This window comes from Malania oleifera, chromosome 8, assembly GCF_029873635.1.
Source record: "Malania oleifera isolate guangnan ecotype guangnan chromosome 8, ASM2987363v1, whole genome shotgun sequence".
In the NCBI taxonomy this organism is placed as follows: Eukaryota; Viridiplantae; Streptophyta; class Magnoliopsida; order Santalales; family Ximeniaceae; genus Malania; species Malania oleifera.
The window spans coordinates 105245136-105257178 of record NC_080424.1 but is presented as its reverse complement, the minus strand read 5'-3'; positions in this window follow the sequence as shown (position 1 = coordinate 105257178).

Here is a 12043-nt window from a genome sequence, read left to right as displayed (position 1 = left end):
TGTTAAATTTATAAGGGAAATTTTATAAGGGAAATTGTTAAAATTATATATTTTAAATTTAAAAATTTAAATTTAAATTTAAGTTTAAATTTAACTTTAACTTTAAATTATATTTAAAAGGGAAAGTTATGATTAATTTTATTAAAAGGGAATGTTTATTATTTAAATTTAAATTTGTAAAAATGAAAAGTTATAATTATAGTCGTAAATCTCGCAGGACTAACCTGCGAGATTTGCTCAGTGCCACGCGTCACCACCATATTGGTCAGAGGCTTTAAATCTCGTAGCTTCATGCTGCGAGATTTTCTCCCTAACTGTGCCACGTGTCAGCTTCTCATTGGTTGAACTTTTAAATCTCGTAGCATCAAATTGCGAGATTACGTGAGCATCAATTTGGAAAATTTTTTCCCAATAAGAGTATTATTTGATATTTTATTATTTTTTAATAATAAAACCAGTTAAAACTCCCTTAATTTTTGCAGGTCAGAAAATTTAAACAAATCCAATCCACAATACTTTTATTTTTTATTTCCTTTTTAAAAAATAACATCTAAAAATTTAAAGATTCAATTAATTTACTTGGATAAATTAATAAGCTCCATTACTTTGGCTAGTCTTTATAATATCATCTAAAGTATTGGTAAATTGTGCATGACACTATTTCATTATGTTGTTGCCTGAAAATCGAACGATCTTCGTGAATCATTTTCCGATCATGATCACCTGAAAAAGATCAGACAAGAATGACTTGAATGACCCAGGGTATACTCCAGAGATCACTTTAATACTTAAGTAAGAGATTAATGAGAGGCTCTGAATTAAAATAGTACAAAGAAGTGGATATGAGAACTCCCCCTCAGATCCCTTTTTTATAGTAACAAGGGTAGACCTTTCCCCAACTTGACATTCATGAGGTACCATTATATCCAGGAGTGGCTCTTCACAATATGAGACTCTAGGCGAAAGGTTTAATTAGGAGCCTTTAATATTTTATTTAATTTTTACTTTTATTTAAAATTAATTTTTTTAGGTACATCAAATAATTTTAGTTGCACTGCATGTACATTCCATCCACCAAACACGTAAATTCCATAAAAAATATTAATATTATTATATTAAAAAAAATTTGGGGGCCTCAAAATTTTTAGGGCCCTAGACAAGCACCTCAGTGGCCTTAATGAAGAGTCGACCCTATTTATATCTAGGAGGTTACGAGCAACTTGTGGGTTACAAGTAACTCATGCAAATAACTTTTAGCCGGTTATGTAAGCCATCAATTGTTGCTTCCGTAACCGTGCACTGGTGATTCTAGCCAATGATTCTAGCCCCCAGTTTTATCTGAGCCAAGGCTACCACAATAACCGGCTCAATCCGATCGAGCTAGTTTCGCTCACAATTGATTCAATCCGAGCCAATTCTTACCTCAATTGACTCAACCCAAGCCAATGACTCTAGCACCCAGCTCCAACCGAGCCACATATAGTAACATAACCAGCTTAATCTGGGCCAGTTTCTCCTCGAATTGGCTCAGTCTGAGATGATCAGTGTTTTTACCTGATCTGTTTTATACCTCTACCCGATTCGCGCATGATGCTTTGCGATCTTTTAGATTAAACTCTATCTGCCTCATGAGTTGGGCTCATCAATTTGGGTTGGTCTTCGGACCTTATGAGTTGCGCTCATTAGTTAAGCTAGTCTTTAAGCCTCATGAGTTGTGCTCATCAATTGGCTTATTCTCTTGCCTTTTTGTTGTTTTGGCTACTTCCTCGATATCATTTAGGCCCTTCCTTTTCAAATCCGCTAGACTTCTTCTCATGGTCATCAATTCTTCTAGGTTTATGTATTTCTGGACGGGTGTCATCGATTCTCCCATGTTGACCGGGGGTTTCTTCCCTAGTGAATTTAGGAAATCCCTTGGCTGGAGAACAGTTGTCAAGATTGCTACTACCACTTTGTGATCAAAGTTTCGAATATGCAGGGTTGTGTTGACGAAATGATGCATTGATTTCTTTAAGGTCTCCCTTTCTCTTTGGGCAAGGCTCATTAGATGAACCAAAGTTTTTGCTATAATTCGACTGCTGATGAAGTGTCCAGCGAACTACTGCTCCATTTCGAAAAAAGATCTAATGGAACCAGGATTCAAGGTTTGATACCATGCCTTGGCATTCCCTTTTAAAGATGCTGCAAATACTCGACACATGATTACATCTGGTGTGCATTGCAATTCCATCAGCACTCTAAAGGTGTCCTAGTGATCAACAAGATCAAATAAGCCATTGTACCCTTCTATATTTGGCATTTTAAACTTGTTAGGTTGGGGAACATCCATTACCTCTTTAGTGAAAGATGTATGTGAGGATTTAACTAAGTGCTTCCTTCATCATTTTCTGTAATTGATCATTTTTTTTTGAATTTTTATTCTTTTTGTGTGACCGTTGTTCATAAATACCCACACTATTCACGTCCTCCAACTTCTTTGCTAGATCAGAAGCACTACAAAAAAATGGGTTTTAGTGACGAATGTATTAGTCACGGTTTGAATTTCGTCACTAAAAGTGTAACGACCTACTTATCTAATCATTTAATAAAATATAATAAATAAAATAGTCAACCCGAACCCATAGGTAGCGAGGACATCTGTCATTTACAGCGGAACCTAGGCAGCAGTAAATGTAAATCATCAATCTCATTACCACAAAATATATAATACTAGAGTTAACTGTAATCCCAAAACACAACATTTATATACAGTCTCCCAAAAATTTCCAAAAATACACTCATGTCTAGGGACCTACAATATGAATTTCCCGCCCCTAGATCAGAACTTACCCTCCTAATGGGGTAGTACCACTCTATCTCAATGGCGGCCTCGATTCGTCGGTCTTTTTGAGTTCCCTAAAAATCATTTAATGTTTGGAGGTGAGACACTTCTCAGTAAAGAAAAATAAACTAAATACAGCTGTGTGACAACATGAATACTTAATGATAATATAGATATACAGTACAAACTTCATACTAGAAAACATTCATCATTTAATAATTGCAAAAACATATACTTTCATATTTCTAATATATCATACTAATCATAACTGTCTGGTATAGCTAACAATACTGAAAACATACCCAGGATGAATAGCTAGCTGATGTCATGTATTACCCCCCATGACGGGTTGTGTAGCCAAAAGGCGGGACCCGACAATGGCTGGCCGACCATAGTCGAGTTAAAAATGTTTGTAAGTACGATGGGCCTGCCACACCCTGATCCAGACTGCCAGGTGGACGTCTACAACTCTACACTGAAAGCCACGTCGACTATCCATCTCCCACCCCCTTGTGGGGTGGTTAGCACCAATCTGAATATAGATATCTGATCTATAAGCTACGGTACCATACTCCTGAAATTAAACTAAACTAACATTCGGGTTCTGATAACATATAGTATATGATAATATAACATTTAACATAAATAGATTGATAGCATTTCTATAATTTCATAAATATGGCCTCACGCCGAACATTTCATAAATACAGTTTCGCGTCGAACATTTCATAAATACGATCTCGCGCCGAACATTTCATAAATACGGCCTTGCGCCGAAATCATACATAAAACATGTCCTTGCGCCAACTATTGATCACGGCCTTGCGCCAAATATCTCATACATATCATTCGAAATAAATAAATCATTTATCATGTACTTTAAAATCATAATGTACTGTATTTTTTCATAATCTCTGAAAAACATACTTCATCCATAGCGTTGTCATATCATAATACTTCTTATGTAAAGTAATATTCATGCCACACATTTGCTGTATAAAACCATATATTATATTCTAAAATCATAATTTACGGCATCTCATACATATATATACATTTCAACATAATAACAGTATTTTCCCCAAATGTGCATTTCCTTCATAATATACAAATATAATACATGCTTTCATGAAAATAAATTTATTGATAAATAATAATAATTTTCATGAAAAATAAGTGCTTTAGTTTATTCCCTTACCTGAAACTGAAAGAAACCCCCTAAGATTTTCTATCCTGCACTCGCAGGGTTTCCCGTTCAACTCCCTGAAAATAAAAACTAGCAGAACTAAACTTCGGTATTTTCACATGAATATCATTTCCTATAACTGCAGTAAGACCAAATTTGGCATAAAAAGTCTTACCTCAACTCAGAGATGAATTTCGACTAGCTTCCACCAATGATCTGCTCCGACATATTTGGAGAGAACTTTCCCAGGAGCATCGTGGTGGCCTCAGATCGTCGATCCGGCAAACGACGGATCCGAAATCGAAGAGAGAGGTGAGAGAAACCGAAAAGAGAGAGAGAGAGAGAGAGAGAGAGAGAGAGAGAAGAGAGAGAGATAGAGAGAGAGAGAGAGAGTGATTTTTCTTAATTTCTGCGTTTAAATTCGGGTTTTGGGTTATTTATAGGGCTGGATTCATCGACTAGACACGTTACCTCGTCGACGAGTCCTATAGAAAGTTCGTCGGCGAACTTGCACCTTTGTCGACGAATTTCAAATTTCCCCAAAATTCTCTCTCGGTATCTTCTCATCGACGAAACTTGTCTTCGTCGACGAGGCCCTCTTATACCCTCGTTGATGAATCCCCTGTGTTCGTCGATGAGGACCTAATAAATTTCCTCAGTTATTACTCCCAAAGTGCAATGTCGTCGACGAACGCGTCTGCTGCCTCCTTCTGTGACAACCTACTTAATTTCCACATTTTTTTTTGATATCACAAATCTCAGCAGATCATAATCCCACCTGGACCCGTGGGTACCAGAGATATATCAGAACATATAGTAGAAGCCTAAGCAGCAGGAAACATACAATCATATATATATATATATATATATATATATATATATATATATATCTTATCATACCATACATTTCAATACCAGAGTTACTACATTTACTGTATATACATGTACCCAATACACAACCCAGAATATCTAAGGCCATCTCACAAAATACATCCGACCCTATCAAGATACTTACCCTTCTGGAAGGGCAGACTAACCGTACTATATCAGCGAGGCTTTACCCGCTCTCCTATCAGGGGCTCCTAAAAATAATTATAAAATTCGGGGTGAGACACCTCTCAGTAAGGGAAATAAACTAATACTAGTGTGTGGCAACATGAGTATTTCGTGTTTTACATATACCATACAGAACATATTCGGTAACTGTTATATCAAATATGGGAAAACATATATATAATTGAAACATGGCAGAACATACTGGATTTTCATAAACATATTTCATCTCATATGATAATAATAACACAAAAACATTCCTAGTAGGTTAGCTGGCTGTTGTCATGTATTACCCCCATATGACTGGGTTGTGTGGTCCGAAAGCGGGACCTGACAATGGTTGGCCGACCACTAACAAGTCAAAAGTACAGTTTGTAAGTTTGATGGGTGTGCCTGACCTGGTCCGTACACTAGGGGCGATCACACACTTCTTAAAAATCACATCGACCATCCAATCTCACACCACTCCGAACAGCGGAGTTAACACAAATATCATGATCACGAAGACCATGGACACATAGCAACGGTACCGTACAAGTGCTAGCCTAGACCAAACCAACTAGGTTCTGATATCATATAACATATACTGAAACAGTGATACATGGATATCTCATATCATAAATTATCAGATTAATCATATCATTTTGCATATATATATATATATATGTGTATCATGAAAATCATTGGCCCATACGCCGGTATTACACATTTTATCATAACTCGGCCCGTATGCCGTAAATCATAGCACAGCTTGTACGTTGGCAAATCACATTCATAGCTCGGCCCGTACGCTGAAAAATCATATAATAGCACAGCCCGTACGCTGGAAAATCACATCCATTGCACGGCCCGTACGCTGGCAAAATATATCCGTAGCTCAGCCCGTACGCTAGCAAATCATACATATAGCACGGCCCGTACGCCGACAAAACATATAAAAATCTTGGCCCGTACGCCGATTTTCCCATTATAAAAATTCGTATCATAATCCCATTCTAGAAAACAGTATTTCATAACATTTTATACTTATGCCACACTGAACAGATTTTTCGCATATTTAACATACCATCATTTTAATCGTATTTTTCCAAATATAAATCATATATAAATACAGTCATTTCCTTGAAATCAAATTCTATAATAATATACATGCATTTTTCATAAAATACTAGCTTAGTTTATCCCCTTACCTGCCTATTGAGAAAGCCCCCAAAATATTCTAGTCTAACACCCGAAGGATTTCCTGACCAATACCCTGAAAATGAAAACTCCCAGTATTAAACTTCAGTATTTCCACGGGTATATCATTTCATATAACTATCGCAAGACCAAATTTGGCTTAAAAAGCCTTACCTCAACTTAGGGATGATTTCTAACTTGCTTTTACCAATGATCCGCTCCGGCAGATTTGGAGAGAACTTCCCTAAGAGCGTCGTGGTGGCTTCAAGCTGTAGATCCGAAGTAAATTTAGCCCGAAATCGAAGAGAGAGAGAGAGAGAGAGAGAGAGAGAGAACCGAAGGGGGAGAGAGCGAGGAGAGAGTTAGCTTCATTAGTAAGTTAAAAATCCGGATTTTGATATTTATAGAGCAGGGAATTCGTCAACGAGCCACGTCATTCGTCGGCGAAATTCAGTCCTCGTCAATGAAATTTAGTCGGCTCAAAACCTCTCTAGATATTTCCTTGTCGATGAAGTCAACCTCCTCCTTCTGTTACTGCTTTCCATTTTCCTTCTTCTTTATTATTTAAATCCCTTTATTATTCGGGTCGTTACACCTTCTGTTTCTGTTTCCATTTCCCTTCCTTTTTATTATTTAAATACCATTATTATTCGGGTCCTTACAAAAAGCGCGTATTAGTGACGATTTTTAAATACCATCACTAATAGTTTAAATATTAGTGATGGTTCTAACAATCGTCACTAATAAGGTACTTTTAATGATGAAATTCAAACTGTTACTAATACTTTCGTCACTAAAAACCAGTTTTCCCGCTCAAACTATTGCTGGAAACCACTTTTCGCGCTGGAACTATCCCGGAAAAATATTAGCAACATTTCTTGGGGTATTAGTGACGTTTTCAATGCATCACTAAATGAATTTGTTAGCAACGGTTAATTAATCGTCACTAATAATATTGTATTAGTAACAGTTCTATAAGTTGTTACTAATAATGCATGTTGACTGGGAGAAGTCAACAATATTAGTGATGGTTCCTGAAAACCATCACTAATAGTACATTATTAGTAATGGTTTAGAAGAACCATTACGAATAGTCTTGTATTGTAATGCTATATAGAATCGTCACTAATATTATATTTGTTGATTGGGAAAAAAGTCAACAATATTAGTGACGGTTTATGAAAATCGTTACTAATATCCTATTATTAGTGACATTTGGGAAAAACCATTACTAATAGTCTTGTATTAGTAATGGTTAATGGAACCATCACTAATAACCGTCACTAATAGTCTTGTATTAGTAACGATTAATGGCACCGTCATTAATAATGTATTTGTTAATCAGGAAAAAGTCAACAATATTAGTGATGATTTATGAGAACTGTTATTAATATCCTATTGTTAGTTATGATTTATGAAAATCGTCACTAATTGTCTTGTATTAGTAACGGTTTACGAAACTGCCATGGCGATGTATGAAAGAACCCTTCATTTATATGTCTCTGCTTATTCCCGGATCGAGGGCACTTGGTAATGATATTGATGTTTACCTGAGACAATTAATTGATGAGTTGAAAGAACTATGGGAAAAAGAAGTGGTGACATTTGATGTGGAAACTGGGAGGGATAACACTTCGGATGCATGCTGCACTGTTGTGGACAATAAATAATTTTCCTGCTTACGGCAATCTATTGGGCTGGAGCACAAAAGGTTACTTAGCATGCCTAGTGTGTAATAAAGATGTTGGGTCCTTATCCTTGAAGCATGGACGCAAGTTATGCCTTGTGTCATCGTCTCTACGACTTGGACATCATTGGAAGACTCGTGGTGTCAAAAGCTTTAATGGAAAACCTGAACGAAGGTTGCAGCCAAATTGACGAAGTAAGGAAGAGATATTAATCCAGCTTAGGTTGATCAGAGATGTGAAATTGGGAAACCATTGAGCAGTAGAAAAAGGAAATATGTCGAGTGAGAGTTAAATTGAACAAAGAGAAGCATTTTCTTTGAGTTCTCATGCTGGAAAGATCTTCCACTACACCACAACTTGGATGTTATGCACATCGAGAAAAACATTTGTGAGAATGCCATTTGTACATTGCCGAATATAAATGGAAAGACAAAGGACAATGCAAATGTAGAGACCCGTAAAATTTCGTTTAAAATTCTCTGATACCACTTGTAGTGACCTGAATATTTCGTACAGTAGAAGACTTCAATACTCATTACCTGAGTACTAATTATCCCAATATAACAATATCATTTCCAATATCACAATTAAAACCCCTAAAATTCTAAATACATCAAAAACATAATTTAATAAAGATATATTCTAAATAAAACCTTCTATCCCACCCACGCTTCTACTGCGCTACTCTGACTTCGGCTAATCTACTCATGACATTTGAAAAATATTATGTAATCATGGGGTGAGACACTTCTTAGTAAGATGAAATAAATTATCATCAGTGTGTGGCAGATGAGTTTTTACAGAAGCAAAACTCAGCCATTAATTTAACTTTAACTGAAAAAAGCATTTATATACCATTATTCACACCTCTACAATTTAAAATACATATTTTCCACTCAAACACACTTTAACTTAATAGATAATCATGTTTTCATAAATCTACATATATATATATATATATATATAAATATATATATATACATAATAGAATTTCCCTGATGCAACTATCATATAACATTATGAATAATCCCCCATGATTGGGTTATGCGGCCCGAAGGCTTGACTTAACCATGGCTGGCTTACCAGGCTAAGTCAAAACTGTTATGTCTATAGTACGATTGCCCACCCAACTCGGTTCGGACCCAGTGGGTAACCTGATCCTGCAATACATCACTTCAAGGGCCAATCGACTGCCATCCGCCTACACTTTCCTGATAGTGTGGCTGCACTGCATGTAATGCTAGCTATGGTGTCGTGCTCTGAATCATAACTCGTCTATCAGGGTTCTACTACCATATAATACAATTCATATAATAAAACACTAACATGATCTCATTTTCACTAGTCTGTATAAAATTTGACATGTTCACAATTCCGTATAAAATCTGACATATCATATCTCTGTATAAAACTGTCATTTCATAACTCGGCATAAGCCGTCTGAACTCAGCATAAAGTCGAATGAACTCGGAATAAAGCCATATGAACTTTCATTTAACTATATAAAAACCATCATGTTTAATTATACAATAATAATTATCCTCATGCCACATGATTTGGCTGATAGATCATAATATAATAATTGTCTGGGAAAAATATATTTTGCTGAAGACAACGGTATGATTAATTTCACCTATTTAATTTAATTCCATTATATTCCAAGAAAATCTGATATATTCAAATCCCTGCAGTTTAATTTAATTCCAAGTTATTTCCAAAAATCTAATATAATCAAATCCCTACAATTTAACTTAATTCCAAAATATTCCCAAAAATCTGATATAATCAATTCCCTACAATTTAACTTAACTCGGGCATATTTTTAAAATAAAATTTGAACATAAATATAATTAATTTCACATACTCAATTTAAATCGGGCATATTTTAAATAACAAAAATTTAATTAAATTCACGTACACAAATTTAATCGGGAATATTTTTTTAATATAAAACCTGACATATTCTATTCCCCTTACCGTAACCCTGGAGCGGTGCTTACGACGTCCCAATGACGAATCCACTCCGGTTAAAATGTTTAGAAGCAGAGCAGGGACCCGAAAATGGTGTTCGTTTTTTGATTTGGCTGGGAAATGGGGGAGAAAGCTAGAGAGAGAGAGAGAGAGAGAGAGCAATTCAACCCTTAGGGGGGTGGCCAATTCAAATGAAATCTAATCTTCTTAAACATTCAGGAAGATTTCTTCTTTGCTTTTATATATATATATATATATATATCTTGCATGGGATCGAAAAAGAAAGTTTTGAATTGAGAGGACTCCTCACTGCCTACATCATTAACTAATATTATTTTATTTTATATATATATATATATATATATATATATATATCCTATCACCTAATATCAACATACATATATGCATTATACTATTTATTTTATTATCTTATTTAATTAATCACCTAATTAATTAATTAATTAATAATTTTTTAATTTTTAATTTTTAATTTAAATATTTTTTTAACACTTATAATGTATATTATTTTTGGGATCGTTACATTCTCCCCTCCTTATAAAACTGTCATCCTCGAAATTTGCTACATATAACTTTGAATAAAATTCTTTGTGAACCCAGCAAGTTTGAGTTGAACCTATAAATAATTCTATCAATAACTGGTAACTAACATGAACTAATGGATTACACATCCTATCCTAATACCCCCTATCTCAGCGCCAACACTCAACAACTTTAATTCTCATTTCCAGTTCCTGAAAGATCTAACACCGACATAACCTTTCTCTCTCAATAGATAATATATTCTGAATCCTTCTTTAAAAAGTGGTACCTACACAATTCAGTAATCAAGTTGCAATACGGTTAGGATCCCTAGTAACCACTCCCCTATCATCCTCTAGTTCCAAAATAAACTTCCTTTTTCTCCTACCACCAAGAACTCTATGGACGAGTCTTAGAGTGACAATACCCGTCCTTAAATCGATTCATTCCCGACTCCTACCTCCAACTCATCTCATGAGCAAGTTTCTAACTCTCGAAGTATCACAATTTTAGTTCTTAAAATTATTTTATCATATTTAAAGTGACCATATTCCTACTAAGTAGTCACAATAAATGCATACTTAGTTTTTCATTTTGGCCAATTAAACAAGGTCCTTCATCTAGAATGTAACTATCAACTTTAAAAGAAAGGAATGCTCAAGCAATACATTAGACTTCACAGTAGGGAATCTTATAAGCAATACCACGACAACCAAGAATCCAATAATTCCTGGCAGATTTGTTAAGCCTAAATTCACAATACCTTTGTGATTGCTTTTAAAACCTCCCAACACAGAACTCCACTAGGAAACCTCAGCGACAATCTTATCCTACAATAAAAACAAAGGTGGGTACCAATCTTGAAAAACTCTTGTATTATTGTAGAGATCTGAACCAAGAAAAATACATGAAAATAAATAAAATAAAAAGGAAATAAATAAAAGGGAAGGAAAAGCACGAAAAAGGAATGGAGATGGTTTGGTACAGGACCAAATCGTCAACGGTTATAATAACCGAGAGCGTTTTAAGTACCAAACCGTGGATGGTTTAGTCTAGCCTAGAAAAATCGGCGATGGTTTCCCACGGGATAGCTCGCCAATAAATAGGCTTAAGTTCATTTCTTTTTTCATAAAAATTAAAAACTCTCTCTCTCTCTAAAACCTAGAGCTCGATTTTTTTTTCTCTTTTGAACATCTCTCTCTCTCTCTCTTGAGGCTTCCTGGGATCCGCTCTCTCCCTCCAAACGCTTTTCTTTTCTCTTCCGGGTTGCCGGAACAGTTTCCACGGCGAGTTTATGAAAGTTAGGGTTTTGCTTTCTCGTTCGTTTCGAGCCGTTTTCGGGAAAACAGGTAGAGGGAATAAATTATGTCTGCTTTTTTGTAAATTCTTGCAGTTAAAATGGTGTATTTAGGTTTATATATATAAATACTGCTTTTGTTTCTAAACCTATTCGTTTTAAAAAGGAGTATTTGAGCTTAAGGTCATGTAAAAGGCTGTTATTTCCAAAACTAACCGATTAAACTAAAGTATATGAACACAAGGTTACAGAAATGGGTTTTATGGACGTTATAATTGGAATAATTTATTGGTTTTGAATTGTTATAT